At 36.6% G+C, this 18,386-nt stretch overlaps 1 protein-coding gene across 2 annotated transcripts in view; it reads left to right on the forward strand.

Annotated features, from left to right (window-relative positions):
• The window catches only part of MEI4 (meiotic double-stranded break formation protein 4), a 343,130-nt gene that overhangs the window by 5,120 nt on the left and 319,624 nt on the right, over nucleotides 1–18,386 (forward strand). The gene's annotated exons all lie outside the window — the stretch shown is intronic.

Below are 18,386 nucleotides of genomic sequence, written 5' to 3' on the forward strand. Positions count from 1 at the left end.
GTGTCTTTCAAAAAAAAGGAAATAAAATAATAGCTTAAGAAATTTAAGACTGTATGAGATCAGTATTATTTAGTCTCCAATAGTAGCACCCAGAGACCTAGTGTTTGGAGAGGCTGGTACTTGCCTTCTGTATTTATGAGTTTCTAAAAATCTTTGAGTTCTATGTAATTATACCAGACAACAGTGTGATTTATGCATATGAGAAATCAAAGTAGAGTAGAGGGGAGAATTGACAAAAAGTTGACTGGACTTTTTGCTGGCTGGCCCCCATTCCTGGAATTCTTTTCCTGTTTATCACAACTACCTCACTTCTATAGCTTATTTCAAGATTCAGCTAAAATCTGACTTTCTACAAGAAGTCTTTCCCTTTCTCCTGTAATACTTGCACTTGATTATTTTCCATTTATCCCATATGTAGATTGTTTCCATTTAGTTTATTTTATATCCTCTCTCCCTGTGAGACTGTGAGTTTCTTGAGGGGAAGGATTGCTTTTTACCTTTCTTTCTCACCAGCATTTAACATGATGCCTGGCACATAGTAGGTACCTAAAAAATATTTATCGTTTAATTGACTAGGGTAAGTTAAAGAAAGTATATTTATGTTTGCAGATCATATTGATTTAGGTACTTTGTGTTAAAATGTTGGCCCAGGTAAAGGCAGAGCCACTAAAGGAATGCAGATGAGATTACTGAAGGATGGGCAAAAGATACCAATAGGTCTGATAGAATTGTTGTCATTGTGACTGCCTCTTTCTTTCTCTTCTTAAATTCAGATGATCAACTATCTTGCAATTCAAAGTCTTTGAGAGTTACCTGGGACACTTGAGAAATTAAGAGTTTTGTCAGTGTGAGTCATTGATGGTATTTGAATTAAGTTCTTTCTCATTAGGAGTCTGACTGTCATTATTATATGTTTTATTGTTGGAAAGCATTCTCTTTGAGTTTGCTTCCTCTTTTTGTTTCACTCTTTGTAAATGTAAATAGAATAGAACAAGTGAAATAATAACTGTTCAAATTTATTCCTTCCTCTACGTTCTTATTGTCTTCATTGACTTGTAACACTTATGGTTGTCATTACAGAGGGAGGCAGAAAGGTGCATTTGCCTAACTACAAGTTATCTGTGCAGCCTCCACTTTACCCTCTTTGTCTCTAGATACTTAAGTAGCCATATTCTATTATAACAATGAGCTTAATTTTTTTTCTTCAAAAGGACAGTATAATGTCCTTAGGTTTACATGGTCTCATTCTCTGCTGCTTTAAAAGTTTGAAATACAATCATATTTGCTAAGAACACCCAAAGAGAAAAATGCTTGGCATTTTGTTAGAGGTTTGGCTCTCAGCTTTAATTTAAGTTTATGTTTATCTCTAACTAATCAGAGTTCAAGTCTACTTAATCTCTTTTACAGATAAAATCAAGCTTCAGGTTACTAAAAATATTGGTATAGAGATAAGAACAGCTTACATTGTCAATTAATGAATGGATAGAAAGTAAAGAGGAACCCCTTTCTTTATAGATGGCTACTTAAGACCTAATTTTCTGCTCTGAGACTTGTTAACGTGGAATCTAGAAGCCCCCAAACTTGTAGCCTAGAAAGATTTAGTGATCCCCAATTTACTTAGCTTAATAGTTAAAGCCTCAGGTTTGACCTCATTCCTGTGAGAATCCACCCTGAGGAGAATCTCAGATTTAACAATCCACTTCAGATGGGGATTAAGCCCAAGCAGAGTGACTCTTCTAGTCTCCAGAAGCCTCTCCCAGTTTATCACACCCTCCTTTGCTGCCACTTCACCAATGAGTCAATCAGCTTCACCTTGGGTTTAGTCCCCATCTGAAGTGGATTGTTAAACCTGAGATTCCCCTCAGGGTGGATTCTCACTGGAATGAGGTCAAACATGAAGTGCTATAGGATGGGCCAGTATCCCACAGGCTATATATAGGGTCTTGGAGGTAGGATGGTGTTGGCGAAATGATGGATGATGGATGGGACACTGCTTTCTCATTCAACCTGCAGCACAGGTATCACAGGATAAATTGCTCCACCTTGCCAGAGGCCTGGCTTTATTTTATACCCTCATGATCACCCACCTACTTGGCACAGTTTCATTCTCAACATACATGCTTCCATGGAACCTAACAACAGACAGGAAGCTTAGGGAGATAGTCAACAAAACATTGTTGCTAAGTGCAGGATCAGAGGGTAGAATCAACATTACCCAGATATAGGTTAAGGAATTCAGAGCACAGATTTGCCAGAAGTTTTTATGCCTAGAAAAGAGGGTCCTATCTAAGTGGGTATATAAGAATCCTTAGGTTTAATTTTGTAAGTGGGCTCTTTTGGTAATATCCTGGGTGGACAGAGTGGGACATCTGTATTATCCCTGCAAGCATGTTGCTTTCATCTATTTTTACTGGAGCTAAGTAAGAGTAATAATCATAGCAATTCCAATAGTAAGGGGATGTTAATAATGAAAGTCATTTAGGGGGGTTTCAGTGGGTGTTTCCATCCTCCCTAGGAGATGCTTTGCAGTCCCCAGTTTCCACGTGGACTGTGTCAAATAGTGTGGTCTTTGATGGCTCCCAGCACTGAGGCTTTAACCATTAAGCTAAGTAAACTGGGGATCACTAAATCTTTCTAGGCTACAAGTTTGGGGGCTTCTAGATTCCACGTTGACAGACTGCTATAGGAGATCCCTCTTTAGTCATTCTTTACTCTGCTGAAGCTTAGACTTCCTTGTGGTTTCTCCTTTTACTTGTTGCCTTTTATGTGGAAACTAGTTTTTTCCTGGTTTTGGCTCAGCTTAAGCCCTGGGTAGAGCTGGAGTAGTTTTGTTGCTACTGATGCTTAGTTTTTAAGGTCCTCCTTGCTTCTTCTTTTCTATGTCCTTCAACTTGTGTGTGTCCCTTTAATAATTTTAGAGTGGAATTTAATTCTGTCTTCCAACTCAAAGATTCAGTCTCAAAGTGGTTCTCAAGACTGAGAGGGAAAATCTTATCCCTGAATTTTATACAAACTTTTCTGTTTGGTTACAGAATTGTACCTTGTGGTGCACAGAGTATCTTTCTCTGTCTTCTCTATATCCTGGACTTTTACTATTGCTAATTTTCAAAAAGCAACAAATCTCTTAGATTTTTAGGATTTAGATTTAGAATCTCTTTTGAAGGACGGACTGTTTTTCTCCCTTTTCTACTGATCATGGGTATTTATTAGATAATTTATAAAATCATTTCTTCTCACTTTATAATGATCTAACTGGAAGATTTTACTTATTTTCCAAGATTGGTCAACTATCATTTTTAGAAAATCAAAGTGATTCTGTTTTGTAATTAATTTTTTTTTTTTCTGTACCAACCACTAACATTTTCTAGAATGGCTTAAGGCATGACCCTTGGTCACGGAGGTAATATCAGAAATTCATAGGTTCAGAAGTGTTTAGTTTGCCTCTCTGAGTAAAATTTAAAAGTTCAGTTTCCTATGAATCACCTTAATTTAAAAAGAAACTTATCTCCATATCACTAGCTGGCCTTGACCAATTAGAGGAAATCTGTCATTCATATATATACACACATATACACATATATATACACACACACACACACACATACATACACACACACACATATATATATATGTTTCTTCTTTCAGATGAACTTAATCAGAATTTCTTAGTGACAAAATGGGAGGAAGAGTTGCTATCCTTGTATTCCCAATTTTTAATCAATTATGTTGTTCTCCATACAATAGGTGCTTCTTTTTAAAAGAAATTAATTAATTAATTTAGAATATTTTTCCATGGTTACATGATTCATGTTCTTTCCCTCACCTCTCCATTCCCCACTCCCAGAGCCAATGAGCAACCCCACTGGGTTTTATGTATATCATTGATCAGGACTTATTTCCATATTATTAATATTTGTAAGCGAGTGATCATTTAAAGTCTACATCCCCAATCATATCCCCATCGAACCACATCATCAATCATATGTTTTACTTCTGAGTTTCTGCACCCCCAGTTCTTTCTCTGGATGTGAATAGCATTCTTTCTCATAAGTCCCTCAGAATTGTCCTGGATCATTGCATTGCTGCTAGTAGAGCAGTCCATTATGTTCGATTGTACCACAGTGTATCAGTCTCTGTGTATAATTTTCTTCTGGCCTTGATCCTTTCTCTCTGCATCAGTTCCTGAAAGTCTTTCCAGTTCACATGGAATTCCTCCAGTTCATCATTCATTTGAACACGATAGTATTCCATTACCATCAGATACCATAATTTGTTCAGCCATTCCCCAATAGACAGACACTCCCTCATTTTCCAGGTTTTTGCCACTATAAAGAGCGAGGTTATGAGTTTTTGTACAAGTATTTTTCCCTATTATTTTTCTGGGGTACAAACCCAACAGTGGTATGGTTGGATCAAAGAGTAGGCAGTCTTTTAGCACCCTTTGGGCATAGTTCCAAATTGCCTTCCAGAATGGCTGGATCAATTCGCAACTCGGCCAGCAATGTATTAGTATTCCAATTTTGCCACATTCTCTCCAACATTTATTACTTTCCTTTGCTGTCATATTGGTCAATCTGTTAGATGTGAGGTTGTACCTCAGAGTTGTTTTGATTTGCATTTCTCTAATTATGAGAGATTTAGAACACTTTTTCATGTGTGTAATAGTTAAAGGAATTATTGAAGATTGAAGAGGTACAGGGGATAAGGACGATTTTGTAACAGGGAATGGAGAATTTGAAAGGATAGAGAGAATATGGATGCTGGTGAGGTAAAAGGAGAGAGATATCCTCTTCTGAGAGGCTGTCTTTAGAAAATGGGATTCCCAAGAAATAGGCCAACTGTGATAACCTGAGGGGATGTCTTCTCTATTGATTGATGTTGAAGATGCCCTAGGGCAGGTAAGCAGAGACCCTCCTGAAGGACAAGCCTCCCCTCCCCACCAAAGGTCTCCCAGCAGGGGTCCAATAAGGACTGTTTATGGTTGAAGGTTCTGTTCCCTCTATGTTCCCCTGAAATGATAGCCCTCTTATCTGACTGCGGATTATTTAACTCAAGATAAGTTTAATAACAAGTTTGGATCAGGAAAATATCAGGGTAGAGGGAAGAAGGGAGTTCCCTATACTTTTTCCCAGATTGTGTTTGAGTCTCTCTCAGCTTTTGAGCTGAGGCCAGGCCTCACAGGCTTGTGGAGGATTTCTTTTATTCCTGTCTATGCTATATCAGTGCTAGCTTTCTTAAGTTTAAAGTTTTTAGCAGTAGACAGCAAGAGGAAGAAAAGGTTGTGACTTTCAGAGCTGGTTGGGTCTCTATCTTTGGGCTAACACCCTAAAGACCAGCCTTAAGTTGAAACTGCTTCCCTTAAATCCTTTTGTTAGATGACACAATCACAGGAATCCAGGTAGAATACACAGGTGGGAAATATCCCGGAATAAAGGTACTTCTATCCAGAGACAGGAAGAGACTACTCCTTCTAGTCCAAGGGCTAGGAAAGGAGAGTCTTGAGAACAACTGTCACTCTCCAAGATTCTCCTCCCCCCACCAACTCTCATCTTTGTGAATATCTTCACTCTAACATTCCAACTGCTGTTTTTTCCACCTCAGTGGCAGAAAGACCCAAGACTTGATTCAGTTTTCCTTTCCACATGTGCTTATTGATAGTTTTACTTTCTTTATCTGAAAACTGCCTATTCATGTTCCTTTCCCATTTATCTATTGGTGAATGGCTTGATTTTTTGTACAATTTATTTAGCTCCTTATAGATTTGAGAAATTAGACTTTTGTTAGATTTTTTTCCAATTTGTTCTTTCCCTTCTAATTTTGGTTGCATTGGTTTTGTTTGTACAAAACCTTTTTAATTTAATGTAATCAAAATTATGTATTTTACATCTTGTGATTTAACTACTGTTAAATTCTGTTGTTTTTCCCCTATAACTGTGCTGAACAAATATTATTGTAATTAAGCCCATATTAAAAAAAAAACAGCTTTTCTATTTTGACTTTGTAAATTGTCACATAGAGGATAGATGGACTTCATCAGAACTGGTTACAATTGCTATAACAACCTTTGGAAAATTTAATGTGCTAAATATCTCAACTGATTTTAAGGGTTTTTAAATGTGATTTTTGGAATTTTTCTTAACAATCTCTGGTTATTCTTGCCTGCCCCTACCATGAGGTTTAAGGCCAATTCTAGCTGAAGTGAAATACAATTATAACCACCAACCTTCCCACATTTCAAAATATGTGAATGGAAGTTGGGCAGTTAATCTCAGGGCATGTATCCCTAAAAAGCCTACAAAAAAGGAGCACCTCTCATTTATACTCTTTAGCTCACTATTTTACTTCCACCAGAATGATATATAGATTTCTTGATTATGTTCTTAACCCAAGATGAGTTTTACTTTGTTTAAAAATATGTTTAAATTAACAAGGTTAAAAGATTGCTATGTTTGTAAAAAAATTGTGACAAATATCCATCCATTCATAGGTTTTTTTAAAGATGCCATACAGCAACTTATGTGAAATATGATAGTGTGTTTGTTTGCTATTGTAATTAATTGGGCTATTGAGAATTTTGGGGATATTGATATCTACATATTTGTACTACTGTATTTTTAAAAAAATGAAAAATTGTTACATTGTTCAATTCATTTGCTACAGTGGATCATGGCCAAATGAAGAGGAAATGGATTTCATTTTTGGTGAGAAAGCCTTGCATTCTATATTTTCTTAGCTGACACAGAGTGTCAATGATTATAAGCTATATTTTTTAATTTTATAAAGCTCTTTTATTATTATATTTTCTTGCATGTGCAATATACTATTTCAGTGGTTTTTTTTCTCTCTTTTTTATATTTGAAGCACATATCATCAGTATTAAGATTTTCTTTAACTTTTTGATTTTTCAGTACTATAAGTTTAAGATACATTTTCCAATACATACCCCAAAAAGCTTGTGACTATAAAAATGATGCCACTACTTATTTAAAAATATTATGGGACTTTGCTTAATGGTTCTGTCTGATTCAAGGACAAGATATACACCCAAGAGTCATTGCACAGAGCCAAAGAAAAGCCAATCCAGGATGGATTGATGCACTTCTAGGCCAATACAAAGGTCTTGAACCTAGTGTGAAGACTCAAGGTTACTGTGTTTAACATGTTGTTACGACATAGGCTTTCCTTGTGTCCACACTCACTCTGAAAATACTCACAGACAAGTATCCCCGAAACCTTGGCTCATATAATCTGGTCCCCTTTTCTGTCTTTCATAGTGTGGTACCTTTCTGTAGTCCTGGCTACTGACTGGGTAAATGCATCATTACTTCCATCATTTTGATTGGGCCCTGATTCAAGGACATGTTATAGATTTATTTTACTTTTTAAGGTTTACACATGCCAAAGGGGACTGCCCCCTAACTGGCTTTCTGTCAATGCGTCTAGCAATTTTTGGTTTTGTTCTTTTTTTCTTTTATCCCCACATTATTGTAATCTTTAAGTTGATTATGTTTTTATGATCCTTTTGGTGAAAAAATTAATTTTTTCCAAAAATGATCACATGGAGAAATGTAAAAAATGGATTTGAACTGTGGACTTCAATCCCCAGAAGCCCTTGCTCCACTTCCCCAGAATGCTTTGTAACCTCACCTGGGCCAAGAACGAGATGGGGTATTTTATCTGATTGCAAAGGCTTTGGGGCACCTCTTTTGTCTTCCTGGCTCTGTTGGCAAACAGACGCGTCTCATGATGTGAGTGAAATTTGGGTGGGCCTCATGGCCCACCTAGCATGTGCTTCTCTTGCTTGTATTTTCTTTAATCCTCAACCTTTAATAAACCTCAAAAAAATATAATACTCCTTGCAGAGAGAAACTAATTTCTACCTGCCTCAGTTTCCCCCTAAATTTTAATTTTTACACATTGAACTAACATTAAAGTTTAACTTGGCTCACCTGGAATCAGGGAGGTAGTACCTCAAGTTTTAGACTTTTGTGCTACTGTTTCCAGAGCTAGTTCTTGAACACTCCCAAGTTTTTGGTGCTTTCAAGATGATCTGGGAAGAGGTGTGTTTACCACTCTCCTTGTCTGTTTGCTCTTGTCTTTGCCCAGGAAAGGCCCCTTCTCCCCCAGAAGCACTAGATCTTCACTTGGCTTTGGAGATATGACTAGGGCTCTTTCTTCTTGTGATGAAACACAAGTGCTTCTCTTTGCCCTATAACTGCAACACAGAATTCATGTTGGCAATAGAGTTGACAGTCAGGGCCAGCTACACCCAGTGCCAGCAATGTTTCCCCTGTAATCTCTTTCTGGTCAGCCCTCTGACTCCATTACTGTCCCTGGGATAAGATCCCGTGGAGCTATTTCTGTTGTTACTGTTGCAGTTGCCTCTGTGGCCCATCTCTGGTATTGTCCCTATATGAGTTGTCCTCCTGACTGGCACCAACATCGATGTCACAGATGCCTCCTACTGACTTCCCAAATTATCTTAGACTGAAAAAATATCTCATGCTGACCTCTTGTTGTCTCTGCCATGCAAAATTTTTATTTGATCTCTTATTTTAAAGTTAAGTTAGAGTATTGGGAGAGTTGAGTTGGGTTGTTGCCTATACTTCACCATCTTGGCTTCCCTCACAATGTTCTTTCAGTTATGACTGATTGTATATTATGCTATCTAATTTACACATCAGAAAGAAAAATCAGAATGTTATGTAAGACGTTGCTAATGTTTTTTTTTTAATTTTATTTAGCCAACTTAGAACATTATTCCTTGGTTACAAGAATCATATTCTTTCCCTCCCTCCCCTACCCCACTCCTTCCCATAGCCAACACACAATTTTGCTGGGTTTTACATGTGTCCTTGATAAGAATCTATTTCCATGCTATTGATGTTCGCACTAGGATGCTTATTTAAAGTCTATATCCCCAATCATATCCCCCTTGACCCATATGATCAAGCAGTTGTTTTTCTTTGGTGTTTCTACTCCCACATTTTTTCCTGTGAATGTGGAGAGTGTTCTTTCTCATAGATCATTCAGAGTTGTTCAGGATCACTGCATTGCCACTAACGGAGAAGTCCATTACATTCATATCCATACATATCCATACATACATCCATACATATCAATCTCTGTGTACAATGTTCTCCTGGTTCTGCTCCTCTCACTCTGCATCAATTCTTGGAGGTTGTCCAGTTCCCATGGAATTCCTCCAGTTTATTATTCCTTTGAGAACAATAGTATTCCATCACCAACATATGCCACAATTTGTTCAGCCATTCCTCAATTGAAAGGCATCCCCTCATTTTCCAATTTTTTGCTGCCACAAAGAGCCCAGCTATGAATGTTCTCGTACATGTCTTTTTCCTTATTATCTCTTTGGGGTACAAACCCAGCAGTGCTATGGTTGTATCAAAGGACAGACAGTCTTTTAGCATCCTTTGGGCATAGTTCCAAGTTGCCCTCCAGAATGGCTGGATCAAAGGAAGTTGCTAATGTTGCATGTTTCAATGCTCTTATCACTTAAAATGTATTTAGGTACTTTGAGATGATGAGATTCTTTGAGCAACTCTTTCTTATAAGGGTTATCCTGAACCATTCTGAATTGTAATAACTCTGATTCAAGAGTTCATTGTTATTTTTTATTAAAATTGTCTTCTCAAATTGCATTTGTCCTTTTTTTACTTATGTGGCTGTGACTAATAAGACATACTACCTTAATCATTATATTACCCCTTCTTAGAATGTCTTTTACTGTTCACTCATCCAAAACCGAACATCTTTCTAGGTTGAGCTCAAATATAATTTTCTTTGTGAAATCTTACTTTATCAACTCAGAGTAATAATTGCTTTATCCTATCTTATACTACTCATTTGCTACTACTTTATTGCTTTTTTCAGCCATGTTATATTTATATAGATAAACTTCTTTATTTTTATTAATTTTTTTTCTCCACCAGCAATGCATTAATGTCCCAATTTGCCACATCCTCTCCAACATTTATTACTTTCCTTTGCTGTCATGTTAGTCATTCTGCTGGGTGTAAGGTGATACTTCAGAGTTGTTTTGATTTGCATTTCACTGATTATAAGAGATTTAGAACATTTTCACATGTTTATAATAGTTTTGATTTAGTTATCTGAAAATTTGCCTATTCATATCCCTTGCCCATTTATCAATTGGGGAATGGCTTGATCAATCAATCAATTACAATTGATTTAATTCCTTATTAGTTTAAGTGATTAGACTTTTGTCAGAGGTTTTTGCTAAAAGGATTGTTTCCCAATTTGTGGCTTCCCTTCTAATTTTGATTTCATTGGTTTTGTTTATATAATACCTTTTTAATTTAATGTAATCAAAATTCTTTATTTTGCATTTTGCAATTTTTTCTAACTCTTGCTTGGTCTTAAAATCTTTCCTTTCACAAAGATCTGACAAGTATACTATTCTGTATTCACCTAATTTACTTATAGTTTCCTTTTTTATGTTCAAGTCATTCATTCATTCTGAGTTTATCTTGGTGTAGGGTGTGAGATATTGATCCAAACCTAATCTCTCCCATACTATCTTCCAATTTTCCAAGTAGTTTTTGTCAAATAGTGGATTTTTGTCCCAAAATCTGGGATTCTTGGGTTTATCATAGACTGTCTTGCTGAGGTCACTTACCCTCAGTCTATTCTACTGATCCTCCTTTCTGTCTCTTAGCCAGTACCATATTGTTTTGACGACCACTGCTTTATAGTACATTTTAAGATCTGGTACTGCTAAGCCACCTTCCTTCACTTTTTTTCCCATTATTTCCCTTGATATTCTTGATATTTTGTTTCTTCAAATAAACTTTGTTATTGTTTTTTCTAATTCAGTAAAAAAAAGATTTTTGGTAGTTTAATAACTAAATAAGTAAATTAGTTTGGGTTGGATTGTCATTTATATTATATTAGCTACTCCTTCCCATGAGCAATTAATGTTTTTCCAATTATTTAGATGTAGTTTTGGTTGCGTGGACAGTGTTTTATAGTTCCTATGTTTGTTTTGGCAGTTGAGATTCCCAAGTATTTTATATTGTCTATGGTGATTTTAAAGGGAATTTCTCTTTCTAACTCTTGCTGCTAGGATGATTGGGAAGTATATAGAAAGGCTGATGACTTATGTGGGTTTATTTTGTATCCTGCAACTTTACTAAAGTTGTTGATTATTTCCATTAGCTTTTTAGTTGATTCTCTAGGATTCTTTAAGTAGACCATCATATCGTCTGCAAAGAATGATAGCTTGGTCTCCTCATTACCTATTTTAATATCTTCAATTTCTTTTTCTTCTCTAATTGCTACTGCTAGTGTTTCTAATACAATGTTAAATAATAAAAGTGATAATGGGCATCCTAGTTTCACTCCTGATTTTATTGGGAAGGCTTCTAATTTATCTCCATTGTAGATGATGCTTGCTAATGGTTTTAGATATATGCTGTTTATTAGTTTTAGAAAAAAACCCACCTATTCCTATACTATCTAATGTTTTCAATAGGAATGAGTATTGTATTTTGTTAAAGGCTTTTTCTGCAAATATTGAAATAATCATTTAATTTTTGTCAGTTTGCTTGTTATTATGGTCGATTATGGGGTTGGTTTTACTAATATTGAACCATCCTTGCATTCCTGGTATAAATCCAATTGTTCATAATGAATAATCCTTGGCATCACTTGCTGGAGTCCTTTTGCTAGTATCATATTTAAGATTTTTGCATTTATGTTCATTAAGGAGATTGGTCTGTAGTTTTCTTTCTCCGTTTTTGATCTACCTGGCTTTGGAATCAGTACCATATTTGTGTCATAAAAGGAATTTGGTAGAATTCCTTCTTTGCTGATTATGTCAAATAGTTTGTATAGTATAGGATTTAGTTGTTCTTTGAATGTTCGATAGAATTCACTTGTGAATCCATTAGGTTCTGGGGATTTTTCCTTAAGGAGTTCTTTGATGGATTGTTCCATTTCTTTTTTCTGATAATGAAGTTAAGTATTCTATTTCTTCTTCTGTTAATCCAGGCAACTTATATTTTTGTAAATATTCATCCATATCACCTAGATTGCCATATAATTGAACAAAATTATTTTTATTGTTTGCTTTGATTTCCTCTTCATTAGAGGTGAGGTCTCCCTTTTCATTTTGGATACTATCAATTTGGTTTTCTCCTTTCCTTTTTTTATTAGGTTGACCAGTACTTTTTCTGTTTTATTTGTTTTTTCAAAGTACCAGCTTCTAGTCTTATTCATTAACTCAATAGTTCTTTCACTTTCAATTTTATTAATTTCTCCTCATTTTCTAGGATCTCTAATTTAGTTTTCTTCTGGGGATTTTTAATTTGTTCACTTTCTAGTTTTTTATTTTGCATACCCAATTCTTTGACTTCTACCCTCCCTAATATATGAACTCAAGGATATGAATTTCCCCCTTAATACTGCTTTGGCTCCATCCCATATATTTTGAAAGAATGTTTCATCATTGTCATCTTCTTCAATGAAATTATTAATTGTTTCTATGATTTGTTCTTTAACCAATTTTGGAGAATTATATCATTTAATTTCCAATTATTTTTGATTTGCCTCTCCATGTACTTTTACTAATTTTTATTTTTATGGCATTATGATCTGAAAAGCTTGCATTAATTATTTTTGGTCTTTTGCTCTTGTTTGCCATGTTTTTTATGCCCTAGTACATGATCAGTCTTTCTGAATGTATCATGTGCTGCTGAAAAGAAGGTGTATTCCTTTTTGTCTCCATTTATTTTTTCTATATGTCTATCAAATATAATTTCTCTATGATTTCATTCACATCTCTTACATCTTTCTTATTTATTTTTTGGTTTCATTTATCTAGTTCAGATAGAGGATGGTTCAGGTCTCCCACTAGTATAGTTTTACTATCCTCCTTCACTTCCTCCAATTTCTCCTTTAGAAATTTGGATGCTATACTATTTGGTGAATACATGTTTAGTGCTGATATTTCCTCATTGTCTATACTGCCTTTTATCAGGATATAATTAACTTCCCTATTTCTTTGAATTAGATCTATTTTTTTCTTTGGCTTTGTCAGATATCTTGATTATTACTCCTGCCTTTTTCTCATTTGAAGACCAATAGATTTTGCTCCAGCCTTTCACCCTTAATCTGTGTGTATCTATCTGCCTCCTGTGTGTTTCTTGTAAAGAACATATGGTAAGATTTTGATTTCTAATCCACTGTATTTGCTTCTGCTTTATGGGTGAGTTCATCCCATTCACATTCAAAATTATGATTACTACCTATGTTTTCTCCAACATTTTGATTTTCTCTCCTTGTCCTGCCCCTTCCTTTTTCCCTATTTACTTCTACAAAAGTGTTCTATTTTTAATTAGTCTCTCTAATCCCCCTCATTATTTTACTTTTCTTTCTCCCACCTCCTTTCTTATTCCTCTCTTATTTTTCTTTTGGTGTCTTTTTAAGCTACTCCACACACTTTCCCTCTCTAGCGTTGATTCCCTCCCCACCCTCTCTTCCCCCCCTCCTTTTTTATTCCTCTTTTATTTTTTTAGGGTCTATTAAATTCCCTTCCCCTTCTCTTTCCCTCCCCCCTTTTTTAACTCCCCACACCACTTACCCCCCCCTTAGTTTTCCCCTCTCAACTTCACTAAATTTTAAGATGGAATTTGGTACCCCCAAGGGATTTAGATGCTCTTCCTTCTCAGAATTGATTCTACTGAGAGTATGGTTTGAGCATTATCTTTTAGCACTCTCTTCCTTTCCTTTTTATAGTTGTATTCTTCCCCTCCCATGTGACATTTTGTGTAATTTTATTTCTTTTGGTGCCATCTCCCCCCCTTTTTTATATATGATTTTAAACCACTTAATACCCCAATCTCTACCTTTGGATAATTCTAGCTACTATAATAGTGAATACAATTTTTGACAGTTATAAATAACATTTTTACATATAGGAATATAAACAATTTGGCCTTATTGAGACCCATAGAGAAACAAAAAAGAACCCTCTCTTATTTACCTCTTCAGTTTCTCTTGATTTTTGTATTTGATATCAATTTTTTTTTGTTGAGTTCTGGTCTTTTCTTTGTAAATATTTGGAAGTCTTTTATTTTGTTGAATGCCCATACTTTCCACTGGAAGTGTATAGTCATTTTCGAGGCGTAGGTGATCCTTGGTTGGACACCCATTTCTCTTGCCTTTCTGAATATCATATTCTAAGTCTTGTGTTCTTTTAGTGTGAAGGCTGCCAGATGCTGTGTAATCCTGATTGGTGCTCCTTGATATCTGAATTGTCTCTTTCTGACTTCTTCTAATATTTTCTCCTTAGCTTGGAAGCTCTTGAATTTGGCAGTTACAATCCTGGGGTTTGTCTTTTGAGGATTTAGTGTAGTGGGTGATCTATGGACTCTTTCAATGTCAATTTTGCCCTCTTGTTGCAGAAGCTCTGGGCAGTTTTCTTGGATAATTTCTTGTAGTATGATGTCAAGGTTTCTGTTTGTTTCCAGATTTTCAGGTAGGCTTATGATTCTCAAATTGTTTCTCAGATCTATTTTCAAGGTCAACTACCCTCTCAATATTTTGTGTTGCTTTCTAATCTGTCATTCTTTTGACTTTCCTTCATTAATTCTTGCTGTCTTGTGAGATCATTGGCTTCTACTTGCCTAGGTCTAGTTTTTAATGACAGCTTTTCAGCTAAAATCTTTTGATTTTACTTTTCAGTTTGATCTATCCTGCTTTTCATGGCTTCTAGCATCATTTCTTGTCTTCAATTTGCTTTTTATTTCATTTCAATTCTGGGCTTCAATTTCCAAGTGGGAGAGCCTGTGTTTTAAACTGTTATTTTCTTTTTGAAGTATTTCCCACTTTTCTTGACACATCTCTTCCATTTTTCTCACAATCTCACATTTAAAATCTTCAAGAACTAGTGACCAATTTCCATTTTTTTCCAAAGGTTTAGGTGTGTTTTATTGTTTGCCATCTTCTGCTATCTCTTCCTTAGTCTTGTTTTTTTCTGCATAAAAATTATCAGGCCATAACATTTTCTTGTTGTTTTTTTTTTAAAGTGTTTGTGACTTTTAGTTCCTGGAAGTTGGTGGCCATTGCCTTATTCATTCCTGATCAGATGTCTAAGTGAGGAATGTGGGTGGTGATCTTTGTATTGGGTTCTGGAGAGGTTTTTGCCCTGAGCATATTTTTCCCATGCCTTAGCATTGTACAGCTTCTCTTGGTGGCAGGTCCAGGTGCCCAAAACTCAAAGATTGCCTTGCAGAGATCTAAGGGTGGAGTGTAGTTAAGTCTCTGTATTGAGCCTTGGAGATTTACCCACAGGCTAGTTTTCGGGTTTCTGTGGCATTTTGCTTTGAGCTACTTCTCTCTGCCCAAGCTCCAAGCCCTATCTCCACAGTTCCTCAGCCTCCTGTGGTCCCTCATTTTGCTGTTTTTATGGGCAGGTCCAGACCATGAGAATTTAACAATTGCCTGGAAGAGGTCTGGGTGTGTAATATCGCTGGACTTTTTTCAGTTCTCTGTGGTGTTTTGCTATGAGCCACTGTCTCTGAGCAAGCCCCACACTCTATCTCAATGTTTCCTCAGCCTCCCAGTGCTCTGAGTCTAGTTTCTCTTAGGGGTAAGCCTTTGTTGACCTCAGCCAGCCTTCCTCCTAGAACTTAAAAGTTTGGCCCATGCTCACTTGAACTCTGGAAAGGTAGGTGAAGTGGGGGAAATTTTGCCCCCTTTTAGTGTGAAAATACCCTAACTTTGTCTACCTTTCATGCTGTGCCCTACCATGGAACTTCTTCACTCGTTTGATTTTGTTTTTGTTGTTTTGAGGCACTCTATATATAATAAATAAAATTCTTGTGGATGTCCCTCCCAATGATTTAAACACAGACCTTTGCCAAATACTTTTTAATTGATTTTATTATTTCATATTAGAATTCCTTCCAAAAACATAGTATTTTTAGCATTATTTCTAACAGGTCATGGTTTGTGTTATGTTTGTATTTTTTTGTGTATGTTTTTCTATGTATGTAAATTGATATGTATATTTTGTAGTAGTAGTAGTAGTAGTAGTCTCTCGGTGATCGAGAATGACTATTGTCTTTGTGCAGTTTCATCTACGGTGTACCCTCATGTGGCTTTGGAGTCCAAAGGCTGAGGTGCACAGTTTGTGGCACAAGGGACATGGGACTCCAGTTGTTACGGGAGGTGTGGTTGTGGCCTGGTGTTGGCGTTCATGCGCAGCGGCAAGACGTCGCTCATCTTCAAAGGTGGTGGAGGCATGGTTAATGTGGGTTTGCCAGCTGCTTCTGATAGAGGCAGCAAGTTCTAGTTGCTTTGGTGTAATGCCAGCCCACTTCAAGTTGGACTTTAGCTGATCCTTGAATCTTTTCTTCGGCCGGCCTTGTTTCCTGAGTCCAGCTGACACTTCACCATAAAATACCTGTCTTGGTATTCTCTGTGGGTCTATGAGGATGACGTGTCCAGACCATCGTAGCTGGGTTTTGAGGACCATGACTTCGATGCTGGTGGAGTTGGCTCTGTCGAGGACTTCCTGGTTGGTGATTCGGTCCTGCCAATGGATCCTCATGATTGACTGGAGAGAGCTTTGGTGGAATTGCTCCAAGTGCTTCATGTGCTTCCGGTACAGTGTCCATGTTTCACAACCATACAGGAGCGAGCTGAGGACCACTGCTTTATCACACTTTGAGCTTCGTCTCAGTGCTTACACTTCTATGTTGGAGGACTTTGAAGCGCAGCTGCCCAAGTGCCTGGCTGGCCTTTTGGATCCTGGCATTAATCTCGTGGTCTAGGGACCCGTCGTTGGCGATGGTGCTGCCCAGGTACTTGAAAGTGTTGACTTTAGAAAGTTGCGTGCTGTCAATTGTAATGCATGGCTGGTTAGTTGGCCTCCCTGGTGCAGGTTGGTACAGCACCTCTGTTTTGCTGAGGCTGATAGTCAGGCCAAACAATTTTGTTGCGGTAGAGAACCTGTCCACAATGGTTTGCAGATGATTTTCTTGGTGGGTCATGAGAGCACAGTCATCTGCCAAGAGAGCTTCCAGAATGAGTCTCTCTGTTGTCTTTGTTTTTGCAGTCAGGTGGTGAAGGTCAAATAGTGAGCCATCCAGTTGGTATTTGATGTAGACGCCCAGGTCTAGATCCATCACAGCATGTCGTAATACTTGGGTGAAGGATAGGTTGAATAGTACCGGAGCGAGGACACAGCCTTGTTTCACGCCATTGGAGATGTTGAAGCGATCAGAAGTCTCTCCACCAGATAGGACTTCCCCTGTCATATCGACATGAAAGAGCTGGATCAGTTTGACGAATTTTTCTGGGCAACCGAGATTGCTGAGGATCACCCACAATGTGTCCCTGTTCACTGTGTCGAACGCCTTTGTCAGGTCTATGAAGACAATGTAGAGACTCAGGTTCTGCTCAAAGCATTTTTCCTGCATTTGCCTCACTGTGAAGACCATGTCGATGGTGCTACGATCTGGTCAAAAGCCACATTGTGATTCAGGCAGGTTCTGCTCTGAAACAGATGACAGGATATAATATATTAGTATTCTATATTTGAAAATCTTTTTAAATGAGTATTTAAAGCAATATTTTTTATCCTTCAACTTTGGTCAAAAATTTAGCTTAAAAAAGGACAAATAAAATTCTCATAATGTATGGTTTTGAAAATAATTTTATAATGTATGCTAGTTTAGTACTTGCTACCTGTTCTTATACATTGACTTTATTGTTTAGTATATTAATAAAAATATTTGCAGGTCAAAGCCAAATATTTATATTCAACAAGAAAACAATTAAACATGTTGTTCAAGAAACTGTCCTAGTCCCTGAGGGAGAAATGAAAATAAATCAGTTTCTGTTAAAAAAAATTAACCTTTAGGGATGAATATGAACTTCTTTGTTTGGATATTTTAAAAAGTCTTTCACAATTTGATTCCAACTTACATTTCCAAACATGCAACATGCAATTTTTTCCCATTTGAATAAGTTTATTTAGTAAATTTAAAACATTATTCCTTGGTTACAATAATCACATTATTTCCCTCCCTCCCTCGCCACCCACGCTTCCTGCAGCCAATTTGCGATTTTATTGGGTATTACTTGTGTCCTTCATCAGAACCTATTTCCATGTTGCAACAAGCAATTTTAAAGCATCTACTAATCTGCCAAAATGTGGTAAGTTCTGGAGATAAAGACAAAAAAGAAAGTCTTTATATTCTAAAGAAAATATATTTGATTGAAGGCATGTATAAGATTATGCAAGATACATACATAGATATACAAGGTACAATATAATGTTTGGTTTTTTGAAACATTATTTTATTTGGTCATTTTCAAACTTTATTCATTAGAAA

The sequence above is a fragment of the Monodelphis domestica genome, chromosome 2 (assembly GCF_027887165.1).
Source record: "Monodelphis domestica isolate mMonDom1 chromosome 2, mMonDom1.pri, whole genome shotgun sequence".
NCBI classification, from domain to species: Eukaryota; Metazoa; Chordata; class Mammalia; order Didelphimorphia; family Didelphidae; genus Monodelphis; species Monodelphis domestica.